General features: G+C 45.1%; 1 long non-coding RNA gene across 1 annotated transcript; it reads right to left on the bottom strand.

The window, feature by feature from the left end:
- Positions 1-2,551: 2,551 nt before the first annotated feature.
- On the bottom strand, positions 2,552-19,309 carry LOC148136701 (uncharacterized). Its single transcript, XR_015754415.1, has 3 exons — positions 19,240-19,309; positions 6,780-6,887; positions 2,552-2,671 (listed from the first exon to the last, which is right to left on the bottom strand). It is a non-coding gene; the product is annotated as an uncharacterized LOC148136701 (long non-coding RNA).
- Positions 19,310-20,141: the final 832 nt, after the last annotated feature.

The following is a 20,141-nucleotide window of genomic DNA, read 5'->3' as shown; positions in this document are numbered from 1 at the left end:
TGGAAAGCTGAATCCAAAACTCACCACCTTCACCAAAGGAGATTTTCGGAAAATGCAGGATAGTCAGGTGGATTCGTGTTCCAAACGTAGTGCGGACGCATGTAGGAGATAATAATTTTGCAATTTTAAACTGAGGGGAGTTAAAAATCACACAACGACAGATTATAGTCCAACAGGTTTAATTGGATCATGATGAAGGAGCAACTCTCCGAAATCTAATGTGCTTCCAATTAAACCTGACGGACTATAACCTGGTGTTGAGATTTTTAACTTTGTACACCCCAATCCAACATCGGTATCTCGAAATCATGTAAACTGAGGGGAGACAGTGATTTATGGTTTTAGACTGTGTAGGACATTCACACCGTCCAGAATACGGTGTTGTGAATATCTATCCTGTACTTTATTACAAAGCCAAGGTCTCTGACAATGAATACCAAAACACCCAGGTAACATCGCCTCACCTCGTAATCTGATAAAAAGACTTGTGATAAGTATGGTTGAATTTAGAATACAGTTTGAAAGCGGGAAGATTAAATCCAATCCTAAGATCCTGTGCTTAAACAAAGGAGACTACAATAGGATGAGGCAGGTGTTGGCTAATGTAGACTGGAAGCAAAGACTTTAGGGTGGGAGAGTTGACAGACAGTGGAGGAATATCAAAGAATTTTTTCAAACTGCTCAGCAAAAGTATATATCAGTGAAAAGGAACGACTGTCGGAAAAGGAGTAATCTGCCATGGGTGGCTAAGGAAATAAGGGAGTCTATCAAATTGAAATAGAAAGCATGCAAATTGGCAAAGACCAAGGAGAAACTAGGAGATTAGAAAAACTTCAAAGATCAACAGAAAGCTTGATGGGATTGGGGGAGAAAAGCGATTAGTAGCTATCCCCAGGGCCGGAATAGCAGTTTACCCTGCTAGAGGGGAACCTATTATGTGGGGAACATATGGCCTCTGTAATTGTTGAAGCACTTAACCGTTACCATAGAGATAATCCTGATCAAGTTAAAACTCACAGCACACTCCAAAAGCTTGTACTTCCAAATAAACCTGTTGGACTATAACCTGGTGATGTGTGGTTTTTAACTTTACCCACCCCGCTCCAACACCGGCTCCTCCACATCAGAATCCTGACAGACAGCCCCACTGAAACTGAAGTGCCTGTCAGATACCTGACTGAGCCACAGGGGCATGGGGGAGGGGTATGTGGTTTAACCACACAGTGCTGGGCTGAACTCAACTTTTTAACTGCCAGTGCCATGGAGATAATATTGAGACACAGCATCCATTCAAAACCACAAACCACAAAGGTATGAGAATGGGAGCGGCACATCGGACAGGCGGGGAGTTACCTGATGCTGCCTGGAGGTGTTCTGCATGTACACTATCCAGGTAACTGCCATGTCTCATCAATAAAGACTCAAAGAAGACCTCTCAGAGTTCTGTGCCCAGTTATTGCTATCCAGCAGGGTTTAGGAAGTCTACACAGCAGTCAGTCTTCACAGTGAAGAACACGAAGAAGATGCCAGTAATTGATAAGGAAACTGAGGAAGGTGAGGAACAAGAAACAACCATCATCATGAAAGTGTTAGAGCTGGGCAAGTTAATGGAGCTAAAGGTGGACAAGTCTCGTCGCTCGGATGGAATACATCCCAGGGTGCTACCAGAGATAGCGTGAGAAATAGTAAATATACTTGGAGTCAGAGTCCTACAGCAAAGACATGCCCTTTGGCCCAAACTGGCCCATGCCGACCAGAATGTCCATCCATGCTAACCCCATTTCCCTGCACTTGACCCATCTGCTTCTGACCCTTTCCTATCCATGTATTTGTCCAAATGTCTTTTACATGTTGTTAATGTACCCACCTCAAGCACTTCCACTGATAGCTCAGTCCAGTTCTCTGTGTAGAACTGTTGACCCTCAGGTTCCCTTTCATAATTTCTCCTCTAACCGTAAACTGATGCCCTCCACTCCTTGATTCCCTGGGCAAAAAACTGAATGCATTCACCTTACCCAGGCCTCTCATGGTCTTAAACACTTCCAGAAAACATCCCCCCTCTGTTTCCTCTGCTCTAAACAAAAAAAATCATCGCTTGTCCAACCTCTCCTTACAACTCAGACCCCTGAGCCCGAGCAAAAATTCTTGTAAATTTCTTCTGCACTTTTTCCAGGTTAATAATTGAAACCTACACTGCACTCATCACATTTCCAGTGTTTCCCCACGGCACTGGAACCGACGTGACAACGCCAATGGATTACAAGCCATGATCGATAATTAACTCCTTTACAACAATCCCGTTTTCATCATTTGTTCCATGGTGCAGGTATCCTTGTGTCTTTCTGGTTGCATGGTTAATTAAAATTTGTCCTCATACAAAACAAATCTGTAGCTTAATTCTTTTTGGGAAATGTGCCATGTTTTTTTCAGACTTTTAACAACAAATGAACTCTTTCTCACAGTCACCACACTAACATGGACTTGGCTGTGCCTCAGTAATGTTTCCAGTCACACTGACATTTGAAATATTCGCCCATGGACAGAATACACACCTTTCCTTCCACATGAAAAGGCCAAATGCTATTCAGATCGGCACGGATCAAGTAACTATCAAAACGGAAAGTGAAGTTCAATTTGAATTTCTCATCCACAAATCCGCCCTTTCAGAACCCTACAACAGAGAAAACAGGTCACCACCGTTAACACAGGATGGAAATTCATAAGACAGTGATAGTATTAAATTGTAGGTTCTTTGTTCCCCCAAAGCTTTAAATCTCAGTCTCACAATTGCTCTCTTCTGTGAACTGAAATCCAAACCAATCTCCTCACCCTTTTCCTCCACACCCAGTTCTCACACACACTCCCTTCTCTTTGAAATCAGCTTCCTCGCTCCTGCCTGCAGACTAAGAACCAAAAAAAGGTCTCCTCCCACAATCCAAATATGCGCAGGTCAGGTGAATTGGTCATGCTAAATTGTCCATAGCGTTAGGTACATTAGTCAGAGGGAAATGGGTCTGGGTGGGTTACTGTTCTGAAGGTTGGTGTGGACTGGTTGGGCCGAAGGGCCTGTTTCCACACCGTAGGAAATCTAATCTAATCAAATCAATGAGTCTGACTCGGAGCCTCCTGGATGTTGGTGAATCCTTCCCCCACCTCCCAGGTTTCCTTCCTGGTCAGAACAAAACTGATTTTTTTTGCCCCAATCTGGAACATTTTATTTATTTCCCCCACACGGACCCTCTGATGAGAACCATCCTGCATACACTGGCCAAGACATATCTGATTGAACTAAGATGAACCAAATTAGAACTTTAATTGCAGGCCCATCTGTGTTCCTTTCAATAGCATTCCTGAATCTTCACACGAGTTCTGATAACTTTCTGCAAAATGCTCCCCCCACTGATAACCGACCACTTGTCACGATATCAGGGACAGGGGCCATTTCCCTGGGTCCTATTCCCAGAGGGAGGAAACTGCGAATGACAGATTAATCCCATACACGCACAGCCTCTCTCCTGGCCCTGACCAGCCCTGCACATACACCAACAATTGGCCAGCACTGTGCCCGTGCACTGTATCCCCTCCTACAGCACATGCTCCAGATCACACACGAAGCTGGGTGATTGACAGCAGCTGCTGCCCAATAGGGTGGAGGGGGCGGGGCTGGAGATTGTGAGCAATGAATGAATGTGGATGACACTGGGGGATGGACAGGTCAGTGAGGGACAGGAGCAGTGCAGCAGTGGGAGGGGACCCTGGACAAAGTTAGCAATGGGAGAATCTGACAGGAGAGAAACTACAGGAAGGTTCTGTTGAGGCTCAGGCAGGGACAGCTGGGAGACAGGATGGCCTGGCGGCTTGGGCACGTTTTCCAATCAGCCTTTTCAAAGATGCTGTTACTCAACTCTGAGCCCGATCCTCCTGGTTCAGAGGTAAGGACACTATCACCATTTCCTGGTGAGCTAGTGGAAAGAAGGGAAGATTTTCTCATTCTCTCTCACGTGGAAACTCTATGAGCTCCTCCCACTTACTGTCTACGGTGGGGATGGAGACAGAGAAGATGGGAGCAGGGTTCAGGATATAGGGACTGCCTTTCAAATGGAACTTTCCTGAGTGGATGATATTAACAAGACTCAATACACAGTCACTAACACAAAGCTGGTGTACTTGAACTTTATCCAGAATATTAACACTCATAACTGGGTGACACAGATCCCAATGTACAGAGTTAAGTCCTGGATATTAATAAAGGCTTTGTGTATGAGAAATCACGGCTCATGAACTTGAGTCAAATTTTTTGAAGTAACAAAGAGGATTCATGAGGGCAAAGCAGTGGAAATGATCTACATGGACTTCAGTAAGACGTTCAACATGGGAGACTGGTTATCAAGGTTGATCCCATGGAATTCAGAGAGAACTAGCCATTTGGATATAAAACTGGCTCAAAGGTAGAAGACAGATGGTGGTGGTGGAAGTTTGCTTTTCAGATTGGAGACCTGTGACAGTGGGGTGTCACAAAGGATCGGTGCTGGATCCACTAATTTTCATAATTTATATCAATGATTTGGATGTGAATACAGGAAGTATTGTTAGTAAGATGACACCAAAATTGGAGGTGTAGTGGACAGTGAAGAGGATTACCTCAGATTACAACGGGATCTTGATCAGAGGGTCGAATGTGCTGAGGACTGGCCGATGGAGTTTAATTTAGATAAATGTGAGGTACTGCATTTTGGGAAAGCAAATATTAGCAGGATGTATACACTTAATGGTAAGGTCCTCGGGAGTGCTGCTGAACAAAGTGACCTTGAAATGCAGGTTCATAGCTCTTTGAAAGCAGAATCGAAGGTAGATAGGATAGTGAAGAAGGTGCTTAGTATGCTTTGCTTTATTGGTCAGAGCACTGAGTATAGGAGTTGGGAGGTCATATTGCGGCTGTACAGGGACATTGCTAAGGTCACGCTTGGAATATTGCGTGCAATTCTGGTCTCCTTTCCATCAAAACAATATTGTGAAACTTGAAAGTGGGCAGAATAGTATTACAAGCATGTTGCCAGGGTTGGAGGATTTGAGCTACAGGGAGAGGATAAATACATTGTTTTCCCTGGAGTGTCAGATGCTGATGGGTGACCTTATAGAGGTTTATAAAATCAGTAGGGGCATGGATCGGGTAAATATACAAGGTCTTTTCCCTGCGGTGGGGAGGCGGCATGATGGGAGGTGGGAGACAGAGGGGCGGAGACCGAGAGGGGAGGGTGACCGTTATTTTGTAGATCTACAACACAACCCTGTTCCTGTTTTCTCCGCATCCACTTCAATCCCTCTGAAGGGCTCAGAACAAGTGTACAGTCCCTGGAAAGTAGAGTTTCAGGGTGATCAAGTGCTGAAGGTTGCATTTGGGACGCTGACCTTCATTGGTATGTGCACTTATCAATAAATGGACCAGGGTTCAATTTCACTGTCCTGGATTCATGTCTGTGGCCACAGACGCGCCTGTCACTGACCCTGACTACTGCATCCCCTGTCACTACAGCTCTGCCATTCTCCTTCCTCCCGTTCTGTGCAGCGGAGCTATCTGTGGTGTCATGTCATCATCTGTTGCTGATTTCCCCTGAGAGTCCACACCCCTTATAGAATCCCAAGCGGTGCACAATATCTGTTTGAGAAGCGGAGCGATCAGTGGAGAGTCCTGCACTTCCTCCCTGAGCCTCTTACTTGATCTGATGGTCACCCATACCCTTTCTGCCTGTGTAACCCTCACCTGCAGTATGACAAACTCACAAAACGTACTGTCCATAACATTCTCAGTATTGCTCCACAGTGAGTCCACTCTCAGCTCCAGGTCTGAAAAGCAGTTTCCCAGTAGCTGCAGATGGGCACTCTTCCTGCACACATTGCCGTCACGGACACAGGAAGTGTCCCTTATTTCCCACATTGTGCAAGAGGAGCACACCACTGGTCTGAGGTCTCCAATCACAATGTCTCTCTTGTTTCAGTTAGTTACTCCCATTAGGAGAATTTAAATGAGCTAGTAACCTTCCTTCTCTTCAAACATTTCCATTATAATCAAAAGTCCCGATCTTTACTTAAGCTGATATTTTATACTTTAAAAACTGTTTTAAAAAAAACTCAGCAGGTATCGCTTACAACTTGGCTGTTCCCAGTGGGACCATGTGAATTTCTGAATGGCCTGCACTAAAACTGAAGCTGTAGTTCACATTCTCCCTGTCTCCCCTCACTCTGTTTACAACCAACTCCAAAACACTCATTGAGCCAATCAGCACCCACAGTGCAGCCCTATCATTTTCATTGTCTACTCCCACTACACTGCCCCAACCTCCAATGCATCTCAATGGGAGCTCAGGAACAGCATCTCATCTCTCAATTCAGCCCTTTGTAATCCCAGAGTCAACAAGGACTTCAGCAGTTTCTGAATGAACAGACAGTTGTCAGAACCTGGAACATTCCACCTGAAATGGTAATGGAATTTGAGTCCATATGGAATTTTAATGAGAAGTTTGCAGGAATTGAAAATAAGGAGTTTACAGATTAACATCATGAAGTGGGTGGTTGGGTCTAAATCTGACAGTTCCTATAAAGAGACGAGGTGTAATTTGGATAAATCTTTGCTCCCTCTCAGGCCAATATCTCCTTCCACAGCTGCAGGGCCCAGAATTGAACACAAACCCCAAGGGTGATCCAACCACAAATTTGAACATCTTTCTGCTTTTTGCTTGAAATAAAAACCAGATACTTGCCCACAGACAGAACAGATACACCTTTCTCCTTCCACAGTTAAATGTCAATGGTATTCAGATCCTGATGACCCTGCTGACGATAGAAAATTGCTTTTGAGATCCCTGTCTCAATTATTCTCAATTAATATCCTATAAAATGAATTGACAAAACAAAACTCACAGTCAGTGCAGGCTGAACAGTAAAGACAAATATTTCTCTTGGTATGTGTTTGATGTGTAAATGCTCCTCTTTCAATCTACATTTCTCCTGACTAATGCACCTAATCTATACATCCCTGAACACTACGGGAAATTTAGCTGGGCCAATGCACCTAACCAGCATATCTTTGGAGATAGGGATATAAAGAGTAAATAATAGGTGGGGATGGAGCCCAAAAGTGTCAGTAACATTTGGAAAGACAAAGCAGTGGATAACAATCTGGCTGGGAGGGTGCATAGCTGTTAATGGAGGGGACAGGTACCTGTGTCTGGCAGCATCTCAGTGGAGGTGCTGGAAATGGCAGCTGATGATCTATGTTCTGCTGCAAAACAGACCCCGTGCTTCCAGTTGCCTGCTACTTTAGCACACGAGTCTGTTGCCTGGCCAACATCTGTCTCATGCTTACTGCAGTGTTCCAGTGAAGCTTGATGCAAGCTGGCAGAACACTCCAGAACATACCAAAACACCCCGTATTTCAAGGACTGCAATTTCCCCTCCCATGTGGTCAAAAATACTCTCCAGTGTATCTCCATCAGTTCCCACACATCTGACATTGAACCACACCTCTCCAACTGCAACAAGGATAAAGCCTCCCTGTCCTCACCTTCCACCCAGGTACAATGCATCATCCTCCGCCATTTCCACCACCTAAAATCAGATCCCACCAGAGGTATATTTCCCTCTCCATTCCTTTCAGCATTCCACAGAGACCATTCCCTGTGAATTCCAAGTCAGATCCATGCTCCCCAACAACCCCACTCCCAGCCCCTTCACTTGTCAATGCAAGAGGTGTAAAACCTGTGCCCAAGCCTCCCCCCTCACCCCCAAAGGACCCTTCCACATCCAGCAGAGATTTTCCTGCACATCCAAACACCTCACCTATTACGCCCTTTGCTTTCGATGTGGTCTCCTCTCCACTGGGGAGTCAGGACACCAACTTGAGGAATGTTTCAGGGAACATTTCTGCGATGCATGCGCCAACCAATCCCACCATCCTGTGGCTGACCACTTCAACGTCCCCACCCACTCCACCAAGGACATGCAAGTCCTGGGCCACCTTCACCACCAAATCCCAACCACCCGACGCCTGGAGAAAGAAAACCTCATTATCCACATTGGGACCCTTTAACCACAGAATCAAGGTTTCCTCATCTCCCCGCCCCTGCCTTATCCCAGATCCAACCCTCCAACTCGACACCGCCCTCTTGAACTGTCCCACCTGTCCAGCTTCCTTTCCAATTATCCACTCCACCCTCTCTCCATTACCGTTCACCTACATCTACCAATTGCCTTCCTAGCTCCCTTCCCACCAACCACACGCATCCCTCTTATTTTTCTCTCAGCCCTCTTACTACTCCCCCTCCCCCACCAATCCCGGCATTCCTGATGAAAAGAATATGCCCAAAATGTCAATTCTTTTGCTCCTGAGATGCTGCCTGACCTGCTGTGCTTTTCCAACGCCACACGTTAACGCAAGCTGGAAGAACAACTCATCTTCTACTTGGGGACCCTGCACCCCTCTAGCCCCAGTATCAAATTCAATAATTTTAGGTTCTGAACTCTCCAATGTCCTTGCGCCCTAGCCTTTTACCCCACATACCAGGCCTTGTTATCACATAGCCTACCATTACACATTACCGATGGTTAGCCACTAACAGTCCCCATAAACAACTATTCACCCTCCACCAGCCAGATCGTTATGCACTCCTTTGTCCAACTGCTCCCATCTCTTTGGACTCGATCACCACCTATCATTTACTCCTTAACCCCTACCTTCTGCGTATAAACTGACATTTCTTTTCAGTAACATCAGTTCTGAGGAAGGGTCAGCGGATCCAAAATGTTAACTCTGATTTCTCTTCACAGATGCTGCCAGACCTGCTGAGCTTTTCCAGTACCTTTTGGTTGTTGTGTGAGATTTAAAGCATCCGCAGTTCTTTTGGTTCTAATTTACAAGGAATTTCTAATTCAGGTCTAGCAGCCTAAAACCGTGCATTTATAAACCCTCCCAGTCCACAATAGCTCCATTTCTTCCCCAGACTTTGCAGTCTCTCCAATTCCCTTCACACTCACTAGGTCCCCTCTCACCGTGACACTGCGCCTGCACAGCTCATGGCCACATGTTGGCCTGCTGGACCCACCCCAATTCACTCTCATTGGCTGGAGGATCACGCAAATTCTCCTACTGGTCTGACGCTGCTGTCAATCACCCGGGCCCCATTGTGACATGAGTGGGCTCCTCCCAAGAGCATCGGATGCTGAGGGGTGACCTCATAGAGCTTTATAAAATCCTGAGGAGTATGGATGGGAAAAATAGACAAGGTCTTTTCCCTGGGGTGGGGGGAGTCTAGAACGAGAGGGTGTATGTTTAAGGTGAGAGGGAAAAAATTTAAAAGGGACCCCAAAGGCACCTTTTTTCACACCGAGATTGGTGCAAGTATGGAATCTTCTGTTCAGGGAAATGGTGGAGGCTGGTACAATTACACCATTTGGCATCTGGATGGGTATGTGAATAGGAAGGGTGTAGAGGGATACGTGCCAAGTGTTGGCAAATGGGACTAGATTAGTTTGGGATATCTGGTCGGTATGGACAAGTTCGACCAAAGGGTCTAATTCCATGCTATAGGTCTCTATGACTCTGTCCTGGGATGAGCTTCATCATTCACAGTGAATGGGGCAATAACACAGAGCACAGGGGTTTGGGGCTATTCAGCCCATTGGGGCTGTACTCTCCCCCGCTGGAGATGGTGCCAGTCTATCCCAACTCACCTCCCATTTGTCTGTAGCCCTCCAAATCCTTCCTTAAAAAAGTTAAAATTCCAAATTTGTTTTGACAATAACTACTGAATCTGCATCCAGCTGTCGGTCAAACTGTTCCAGATGATCAGAACTTATTGAGTAAAATAATCTTCACATTTTTAACCTGCATTATTTGCCAGTTATCTGAAGGTAGTTACTAAAAATTGTGACGTTAATAATTTCTCCCTGTCTCTCTGTGAATTAAATATCCTGGAAACAAATCTGCTCCTGGTCAAAATCACTGCCGAACCTTCTCAGCTCCAAGGAAAATTATCTGATCTTCTGCTAACTCTCCATAAAAGAGAAACCCATCTTAATTTTATTAGTGCCATAAAGATATACAGCAGAGAAACAGACCCTTCGATCCAACTTGTCCATGCTGACTAGATATCCTAAATTAATCTCATCCCATATGCCAGCACTTGGCCTATATCCTTCTAAACTTTTGCTAATCACATACAACATCTCAAAGGCATAATTGGGTAAATGTACCAGCCTCCACACTTCCTCTGGCAGCTCATTCCATAAACGTACCATGTTCAGCTAGAAACATTACTCCTTAGATCCCTTTTAAATCTTTTCCCTCACACGTGAAGCCTTTGCCCCCAAGCTTTGGACTCACATATCCTGGGAGTAAGACCCTGGGATTTCACCCTATCCATGCCCCTCACAATTGTATCTGATGCTCCAGGGAAAACAGCCCCAGCCTATTCACCCTCTACCTACATAGCTCAAACCCTCAACCCTGGCAACATCTTTGCGGATCTTTTCTGAACCCTTTCAAGTTTCAGAATATCATTCCGATAGCAGAGAGACCAGGACTGAAAGCAGAGTTCCAGAAGTGGCTGAATCAATGTGCTGTGCAGCCACAAAATGGCGTCCCAACTCCACTACTCAATGCACTGACCAGTAAAGGCAAGTACACCAAACACCTTCTTCACTACCCTGCCTATGATTCCACTTTCAAGGAACTATGAACCTGCACTCCAAGGTCTCTTTATTCAGCAACATTCCCCAGGACCTTCCCAGTAAGTGTATAATTCCTGCCCTCATTTGCTTTTCCAAAATGGAGTATCTCACATTTATCTGAAATAAACTCGATTTGACAATCCTCAGCCCATTTGATTGAAGTCCCATTATACTCTGAGGTCACCTTCTTCGCTGTGCAGTGCGCCTCCAATTTTGATGTCTACTGTAAACCCACTAACTATACTTCATATATTCACATAGAAATCACTGATATAAATGAAGAAAAGCAGTGGATCCAGCACCGATCCTTACACCATATTGCTCATCACAGGCCTCCAGTCCGAAAAGCACTACCCTCCGTCTCCAACCTTCCAGCCAATTTGTATCCAAATAGCTGGTTCTCTCTGCATCCCATGGTGTCTAACTTGCTAACCAGTCTGTTATGTGGAACCTTTTTGAATGTCTTTCTGAAGTCCAAGTTAGTGTTTTATGTACAAAGTCATGCTGACTATCCCTATTCACTTCTTGTCTTTCCAATTACATATAAACCTGTCCTTCAGAATTCCTTCCAACACCTTGTCTGCCACTAACTTCAGACTCACCAGTGTATTGTTCCCTGGCCTTTCCTCATCCCCTTTCTCAAATAATGGCGCATCTCACCTGTGGCTATCAGTGATAGAAATATCTCAGTGAGGGCCCGGCAATCACTTCCCTAACTTCCCACAAAGATTTGGGATACACCTGATCAGGTCCCACAGATTTACTCAGCTTTATGTGTAAGAAATCCAGTACAACCTCCTCTGTAATATGGATAGTTGTCAAGTTATCACTAGTTATTTCTCCAAAGTCTCTAGCTTCCATATCCTCTTCCAGTAAAAGCTGACATGAAATCCTCAGATAATATCTCACCCACCTTCTGTGGTTCCACAGACAGACTTGTTGATCTTTGAGGGTCCCTATTCTCTGCCTGGTGACTCTTTTGTCCTTCGTGTTTTGTAGAATCTCTTTGGATTGTCCTTAAACCTCTTTCCCCCCAAAGCTATCTCACGTATGCTTTTTGCCCTCCTGTTTTCCCTCAAGTGTAGTCCTACTGCCCATATACTCCGAGGGATTCACTCAAACCCAGCTGTCTGTACCTGCCATATCCCTCCTTCATCTTTTTGACCAGACCCTCAATTTCTCTAGACACACAGCATTCTCTACACCTACCAGACTTGGCAATAACAGGAACATACTGTCTATGTTCTCTTGTTGTCTCATTTTCACAGGCCTATGGAGACAATGGCAGATGATGACATGGAAACAGTCATTCTCAGTAAAGAGGTAGTGTTGGGAAAGATAACAGCCCAAAAGTACATGGGTCTCCTGGCCATGATGGAATGCATCCCAGGGGACTAAAAGAGATGGTGAAGGGTCTATTGACCTTCCTTGCTAGAGGGATGGCTATGCTGCAGCTGTACAGGGTGCTGGTGAGGCCACACCTGGAGTACTGTGTACAGGTTTGATCTCCTTACTTCAGCAAAGATGTACTGACACGGGAGGGGGTGCAGAGGAGGGTCACTAGTTTGAGACAGGAGTTGAGAAGGTTGGTGTATGTGGAGAGACCGAATAGACTGGGACTATACTTGTTGGGATTTAGAAGAATGGGAGGTTGTATTGGAAAAAATAAAATTAAGATGTGAATAGATAAGATAGAAGCAGGGAGGTAATTTCCATTGGGGGGTGGGCGCGCGGGTCAACCTAGCGAGCATAGCGTCAAAATAAGGGGGTATCTGATTTAGGACAAAATTGAGGAGGAACTTCTTCAGCTAAAGGGTTACGAATCTGTGGAATTCCCTGCTGAGTGCAGCAGTTGACATTATCAACTTGAATGTCTTTAAGGCAAAATGTAGATTTGCCAACAGGAACGGAATTAAGGATTATGGTGAGGGAGCAGGAAAGTGGAGCTGAGGCCACGAAAAGATCAGCCCTGATCTGATTGAATGGCAGTGCAAGCTTGAAGGGCCAGATGGCCTACTCCGGCTCCTATTCCTTCTGTTCTTATGTTCCCACTTTCCAGCCGTCCCTTTACCTGGAGGTTGCAAAGAAATATTGAAGGTTCTCGCCTTGTACCGTCAAAATTCACCTTTGTCCAAATTTGAACACCAACTTTTAGATCTGGCCTATTATTTTCTGCAACTATTTTAAAACTAGTAGAATTATCATCAGAGAATCCCAAGTGTGGAAGCAGGCCATTCGGCCCATCACATCCACACTGACCCTCAGAGCCTCCTATCTTATCCCTGTAATGCTGCATTTAACACGGCCAATCCCCCCAACCTGCACATCCCTGAACAATATGGGCAATTCAGCCTGGATTATCCACCCAACCTGCGCATCTTTGGAATGTGGGCGGAAACCAGAGCTCCCGGACGAAACCCACACAGACAACCTCAATAAGGTGATCATCCTGTTCCTATTTCCCAGTTCCATCCAAGTAAGTTCACCGGGCGAACTCCCATGAATATCCCCCCTAAGCACAACAATAATGTTATCCCTAATCAAAAACACCATTTCATCTTCTCCCTTTCTTTCCTTCCTCTTACATCTATTCCCTGGAACATTAAGTTACCTGTCCTTTCCAACCTAAGCCACGTTTCTTGAATACCCACTATATCCCAGTCCCATGTTCAAAACCATATCTTAAGCTCATCTGCTTTCCCTGTCAAACCTCTTGCATTGAAATAAATGCAGTGCAGTGCTATCAAAAGGACAGACTGATGGGCAGAGGGGGTAAGATGACCCTGTTGGTGAGGGATGACGTTGAGCCCCTTGCGAAGGGAGAGACACAGAATCAGGAGACGTCGAGTCAGATTGGAGGGTGGCTAATGTTGTCCCACTTTTCAAGAAAGGTGGGAGAGAGAAAACAAGGAATTATACAACGGTTAGCCTGATGTCAGTGGTGAGAAAGATGCTGGAGTCAATTATAAAAGATGAAATTATGGGTCATTTGGATAGCGGTAATAGGATTCGTCAGAGTCAGCAGGGACTTACAAAGGGGAATATACTGACTTGGATTGAAAATTGGCTGGCTGACAGGAAGAGTAGTGATAAACGCTTCCTTTTGGAATGGCAGGCAGTGACTAGTGGGGTATCACAAGGTTCGGTGCTGGGACCGCAGCTGTTTACAATATACATTAATAATATAGATGAACGTATTAAAAGTAATATTAGCAAATTTGCTGATGACACAAAGCTGGGTGGCAGGGTGAAATGTGAGGAGGATGTTATGAGAATACAGGTTAACTTGGACAGGCTCGGTGAGTGGACGGATGCAAAGCAGATGCAGTTTAATGTGGATAAATGTGTGGTTATCCACTTTGGAGGCAAGAACAGGAAGGCAGATTACTATCTGAAAAGAGTCAAGTTTGGTAAAGGGGAAGTACAACGAGATCTAGGTATTCTTGTACATCAGTCAATGAAAGCAAGCATGCAGGTACAGCAGGTAGTGAAGAAAGCTCACTGCACGCTGACCCTCATAACAAGAGGAATTGAGTATAGGAGCAAAGAGGTCCTTCTGCTAAGACCGCACCTGGAGTATTGTGTGCAGTTTTGGTCCCCACATTTGAGGAAGAGCATTGTGGCTATTGAGGGAGTGTTGGGTAGGTTCATGAGGTCAATTCCCGGAATGGCGGAATGATCATATGTTGAAAGATTGGAGCGACTGAGCATGTATACACTTGAGTTTCTAAGAATGAGAGAGGATCTGATTGAGACCTACAAGATTATTAAAGTGTTGGACACTGTGGAGGCAGGAAGCATGTTTCCATGGATGGGTGAGTCCAGAACCAGAGGACAGAGTTTAAACATAAGGGAGAGGCCATTTAGAACAGAGTTGAGGAGAAACGTCTTCACCCAGAGAATGGTGGGTTTATGGAATGTTCTGCTCCAGAAGGCAGTGGAGGCCAAATCTCTGGATACTTTCAAGAAAGAGATGGATAGAGTTGTTAAAGATAATGGAATCAAGTGTTACAAAGATAAGGCAGGAACAGGATACTGATTGTGGACGATCAGCCATGATCATAATGAATGGTGGTGCTGACGCAAAGGGCAGAATGGCCTATTCCTGCACCTATTGTCTATTGTACCTTGTCAGTCCTACCTCATTCTGTGCCTTGCCCTTGCCTGTCTAACTTCTAAACTGTATCAGTCTCAGACTTACCTCCTTTCTCACTATCTCTTTAGGTTTACCCCACGCCCTCACTGGTTTAATGCCTCCTGAGTAGCACTAGCAAATCTCCCTGCTTGGATATTAGACACTTTCCAATTCAGGTGTAATCCATCCTTCTTATGCACGTCAATTCTACCCCAGCAGAGATTCCAATGATCCAAAAATGGGAATCCTTCTCCACTGTATCAGATCCTTGGCCAGGCATTAATCTTCTCTACCCTGCTGTTCCTACTCTCACTAGCATGTGGCACCGGGAGTAATCCAGATATTACTACCCACAAGGACCTGCTTATTATCCTCCAGGCTAATTTGCAATATTGTCTCATCAGGACTTCATCCTTCTCTCTTATGTCATTGGTACCAATGTACAATGACCTCCCACTGATCATTCTCCCCTTTCAGAATATTCTGCACCCTCGGAGCCATCCTTCACCCAGACAGTAGGAATGCACCAGCCCATTCTGATGTCTCACTGTTAGCTACAGAAACTGCAGTCTGTGCTGCAGACTAGAGTGCCCCCTATCCCATCGATCGCGTGTAACCTGATATACCTCACATTACACGAGATACTTGGCTGTCAGTGCGATATTCCCCGGACAGTGTGATCCCCGACGCTTTCCAAAACAGTATACTTGTTTGAGACGGAAATAACCACAGGATACTCCTGCACTACTTGCCCTCCGCTCCTCCCTTTCCGAGAGGAAACCCATCTACCTGACTGGATCGGCGGTTTTCCTAACTTTCTGAAACTGTCACCTATCACCGCCCCCCCCCCCCACCCCGGCTCCTGTAAATTCTTCATTACCTTTAATCATCGCTCCATCTGATCCATGAAATCCTACAGGATTTGCATCCTCACTTCCTGCAGACAATCAGGATCACTGAAACTTTCCTTAATCTCCTACATCCAACAGGAAGAGCACATCACTGTACGAATGGCCATCTCTGCACCTTAACAGTCCACAGACCCAGAAAAAGGCACACAGTCTTCCAGCTTTACAAAACACGACTCTAGAATAAATTAGTACCAATATTTTATATTAAAAAACTTAATCAAAGTATCATAAGATGTGTATTTAAAGAAATAAACGGTCGCCCTACTGAATGTTGCAGCTTTACTAAAATAAAACAGACTAAGATTTATCTTTGAAGAGACTGAAACCCACCGAGCTGAGAGTCACAGATGAACAGCACGAAACAGAACCTTCGCTCAAATTTGTCCATGCCGACCAGATATCCGAACCTAATCTTATCCCTCTTGCCAGCACCTGGGCCATATCCCTCTAAACCTTTCCTATTCATGTCAAGTATCCAAATGCCTTTAAAATGCGGAAACTGTCAGCCTCCACCACTTCTTCTGGCAGCTTATTCCATACACGCACCACTCTCTGCATGAAAAAGTTGCTCCTTAGTTCCCTTTTATATCTTTCCCCTCTCATCCTCAACCTATGCTCTCTACTTCTGGACTCTCCTACTCAGGGAAAAGACCTTGTCTGTTTACCCTATCCATGCTACTTCTGACTTTATAAACCTCTACGGAGGTCGCTCCTCAGTCTCTGATGCTCCAGGGAAAGAAAGCCCCAGCCTTTTTGCTCTCTTCCTGCAGCTCAATATTCTACTAAATCTTTGTTGAACCCTTTCAAGTTTCACAACATCCTTCCGATTGCTGGAGAACAGAATCGCACACAATATTCCAAAGGTGGCCTGACCAATGTCATGTACATGACCTTCCAACGTCTATACTCAATGCTCTGATCAATAAAGGAATGTATTCCAAACACTTTCTTCAATATCCTATCCACCTGAAACTCTACGTTCAAGGAAAATGAACCTTCACTGCAAGATATCTTTGTTCATCAACACTATCTAGGAATTTGCCACTAAGTGTATCAGTCCTGTTATGATTTGCTTTTCCAAAATGCAGCACATCACATTTATCTGAATTAAATTACATCTGCCACTTCTCACCCATCTGAACAACCTCCTTTTTGTAATCTGAGGTAATCCTCTTCTCTGTCCACTATACCTCCAATTTTGGTGTCATCTGCAAACTTACTAACTATACCTCCTATGCTCATATCTAAATCATATATATAAACGATGAAAAGTAGTTGACCCAGCACTGTTCCTTGCGGCATTCCACTGGTCACATGCCTCCAATCTGAAAAACAACCCTCCACCACCACCCTGCCTTCTACATTTGAGCCAGTTCTGTATCCAAACGGCTAGTTCTCCCTGTATTCCATGAGATCTAACCTTGCTAACCAGTCTTCCATGGGGAACCTTGTCGAGCGCCTTACTGAATTCCATAGATCATGTCCACCTCTCAGCCCTCATCAATCCTCTTTGATACATCTTCAAATAACTTAATCAAGTTTGTGAGGCATGATTTCCCATGCACATAGTCATGCTGACTATCACTAATCAGTCCTTGCTTTTCAGAATACATGCGCATCTTGTTCCTCAGGATTCCCTCCAACAACTTGCCCTGCATCAATGTCAGGCTGACCGGTCGATAGTTCCCTGGCTTGTCCTTACCACCTTTCTTAAATAACGGCACCACGTTAACCAACCTCTAGTCTTTTGGCATCTCACCTGTGATAATCGATGATACAAATATCTCCGTAAGAGGCCCAGCAATCACATTCCCAGCTTCCCAGAGTTCTAGGGTACACCTGATCAGGTGCTGGGGATTAACCAAGCTTTACGGGTTACAAGACACCCAGCACGTCCTCCTCTGTAAGATGTCGACATCTATTTCCCCACATTCCATATTGCCCATGTCCTTCTCCACAGTGAACACTGATGCAAAACATTCAGTTAGTATCTCTCCCATCTCCTGCGGCTCCATGCATAGACTACCTTTCAGATCTTTGAGGAGCCCTATTCTCTCTCGAGTTACCCTTTTGTTCTTAATGTATTTATAAACACCCTTGGGATTATTCATAACCCTATTTGCCAAAGCTATCTCATGTCCCCTTTTTGCCCTCCTAATTTCCCTCTTAAGTATACTCCTACTGCCTTTAATGCTCAGGGTTTTTGGGGATTTTTGGATTGGAATAAATGCAAAATATTACATCTTGATAAAACAAACAAGGGCAGACTGACACTAATTAAAAACAGGGCCTCGAGTAGTGATATGGAACAAAGAGGCCGAGGGGTTCGGGTCTTCCAAGTCTGTGTCACATGTAGACAGGGTGGTTAAGAAGGTGCTTGGCACACTTGCCTTCATTGCTCAGACCTTAGAGTACAAGAGTTGGGACATTATTTTGGATGTTGGGGAGGCCTTTTCTGGAATTCTGTGTCCAGTTCTGGTCATGCTGATATCGGGAGGACATTATGTAGTTGGAGCGGATTCAGAAGAGATTTACCAGGATTTGATGGGAATGGATAGTTTGAATTATAAGCAGAGGCTGGATAGGCTGTGACTTCTTTCACTGGCGCGCAGGAGGCTGAGGAGTGACCTTATTAGACGTTTCTCAAATCATGGAGGGGTGGTATCAGTAATGTGAACAGCAGGTGTCCTTTACAGGAAGGGACGTGACTCAAGACTGGGTCGATACCTTTTAAGGTGACAGCAGAACGGCTTTAAAAAGGCGTTCGGGAATTTTTTTTATTTTTGTTCAGATAATGGTTTGAGTGTGGAATGAACTATCAGAAGAAGTGGTAGTTGTGAATCAAATTACAATTTTAGGATGACACCGTGGCTCAGTGATTAGTACTGCTGCCAGGACCCCAGGTTCAATTCCAGCTTTGGACAACTGTCTCTGTGGGACTTGCACATTCTCCCAGTGTCTGCATGGGTTTCTTCCAGAGGCTCCAGTTTCCTCCCTAATCAGAGAGCAGCCTTATGGTCTGGTAGGACAATGCTGCCTTTACCTTTTACACAGCGATGCCACTGTGTCTCTGGGGTGGGGAGTGGGAATGCTGAAGGTGGTGGATGGGACACCACTCAGGCACAATGCTTTGTCCTGGAGAATGTTCACTTTCTTTAATAGTGTTGGGGGGTGCACTGATGCAGGCAAGTGGAGAATATTCCAACACAATCCTGATGTGTGCCTTATAGAGAGCAAACAGGCATTGGGGAATCACGGGTTCGGGGAAACTGAGGTATTCTCCTTGTAGCAAAGGCTATTGAGAGGAGCTGTGACAGAAGGGTTTAGAAAAGTTACACGTTATAATAATAAACCTTATACCCAACAGCTCATTATACAAGGATTACAGGACACACATTAAAGGTTTGGGGAGATTTAAAGGAGAACTTTTATGCAGCAAATGGGATTCGGATGGAATACAATACTCACACACAATGCAAATATCCAGGTCCTGATGAATTGACTTATTCAATCAGAGTTAGGTGTTACAATGACTGAGATTATCGTCTGAATGTCCACCTGTAGTATCCTGTAATACAAGTTTATAAAATCCATCACTATCAGTTCAGGTTAGAAACTCGCACCATCCCCTCCTCCTGGCACATTACCCCTTGTGGAGGTCAGCAGTCAGTTCAGGTGGAAATCTATGTGGGTTTCTAGGAGTTTCCACCTTGGAATTTCATGTGACTGAACAGGGCAGATCTTTGACACATGGGACAGAATGATCCAAGAGTCAGTGAGATGTGGAGAGCAGGATTTGCTTCTTTTTTTCCTTCCGTGCTGCCGCTGTGCCTCATCAATAAGACATGTGGGGGGGGGGGGGGGGGGGGGGGGGGAGGGGGGGTGGTGTGTGAAAGGCTCATGCAGCGCGATGGGCAAGTTGCCTCCATTCTGACCAATGGGCAGCAAGCTCCTCCCATAGAGTATCCCTAAAAACAGAGCGACTCTGCCTGCTTCACACTGCCCAGTGCTCCCAGTAAATGTTTAGAAGGGGGGGGGGGGACTCCTGGAAAAGGCATAACTGTAAAGTTCTAAGAGGATTGTGAAGAGAGAGAGATGCACAGGAGAAGGGGCAACAAGTTGCCAGATGGAGTATAATTTGGGAAAAAGTGAAGTCGGTCATTTTGGAGGGGATAATAAGAGAACAGTGTGCTATTTAAATGGTGGAAACTGTAGAAAGTTGCACCACAAAGGGACCGGGGGCAATTGTGCAGGAAACACTGAAAGCAGCAGATTCTGGGTCAGTCACAAAATCAAGGGTTCATTTCAGATTCATCAAGTTTAAGGTAACACCGACACGGGTAAGGGGTTTCAGTAGCAATGGAGCTAGG

This window comes from Chiloscyllium plagiosum, unplaced genomic scaffold, assembly GCF_037043375.1.
Source record: "Chiloscyllium plagiosum isolate Xiang-an unplaced genomic scaffold, Cpla_swu_hap1 HiC_scaffold_45, whole genome shotgun sequence".
Taxonomy (NCBI): Eukaryota; Metazoa; Chordata; class Chondrichthyes; order Orectolobiformes; family Hemiscylliidae; genus Chiloscyllium; species Chiloscyllium plagiosum.
Note: the sequence above shows the minus strand (reverse complement) of the source record. Positions and strands in the feature narration are given on the sequence as shown.